The following is a 460-nucleotide window of genomic DNA, read 5'->3' as shown; positions in this document are numbered from 1 at the left end:
TCAGGCGGCGGGGCTGAGGCGAGTCAGCTGCCATTACCCAGCCCGCGGGTAACGCCGAGTCTTCCCCTGTACCTACAGTTTCTTAACCAGCCTCCTTGGCAAGGCGGTAGTCTCCCCTCGCCCTTACTGCCTGTGGCCCTGGAAGGGGGTTGACGCCTTCGTGAGGAAACCAGCGCCTCGACCAAGCAGCGTGGGGCCAGCAATGGGGGTGAGGCCCAGTTGTGAGCTAACAGAAAGTTTGTATTCTTCACAAAAGCGCTGCTTCGCCTGTAACTCATATTTTCAGTGGGATGCTCCAACAACCCGCAGTCAAACCGAACTATTCTAGAGCTGGCTAATTACAAACTGCACAAAACAGCCCCAGGTTTTAATAGCCCTGCTCTCCTCTAACTGCTCCGCAGAACAGTGCAGTTCAGGAAAGCTGGTTTTCCTCTCAATAAACCATTATTGCCAGTTTTTC

This window comes from Larus michahellis, chromosome 1 (assembly GCF_964199755.1).
Source record: "Larus michahellis chromosome 1, bLarMic1.1, whole genome shotgun sequence".
In the NCBI taxonomy this organism is placed as follows: Eukaryota; Metazoa; Chordata; class Aves; order Charadriiformes; family Laridae; genus Larus; species Larus michahellis.
Note: the sequence above shows the minus strand (reverse complement) of the source record.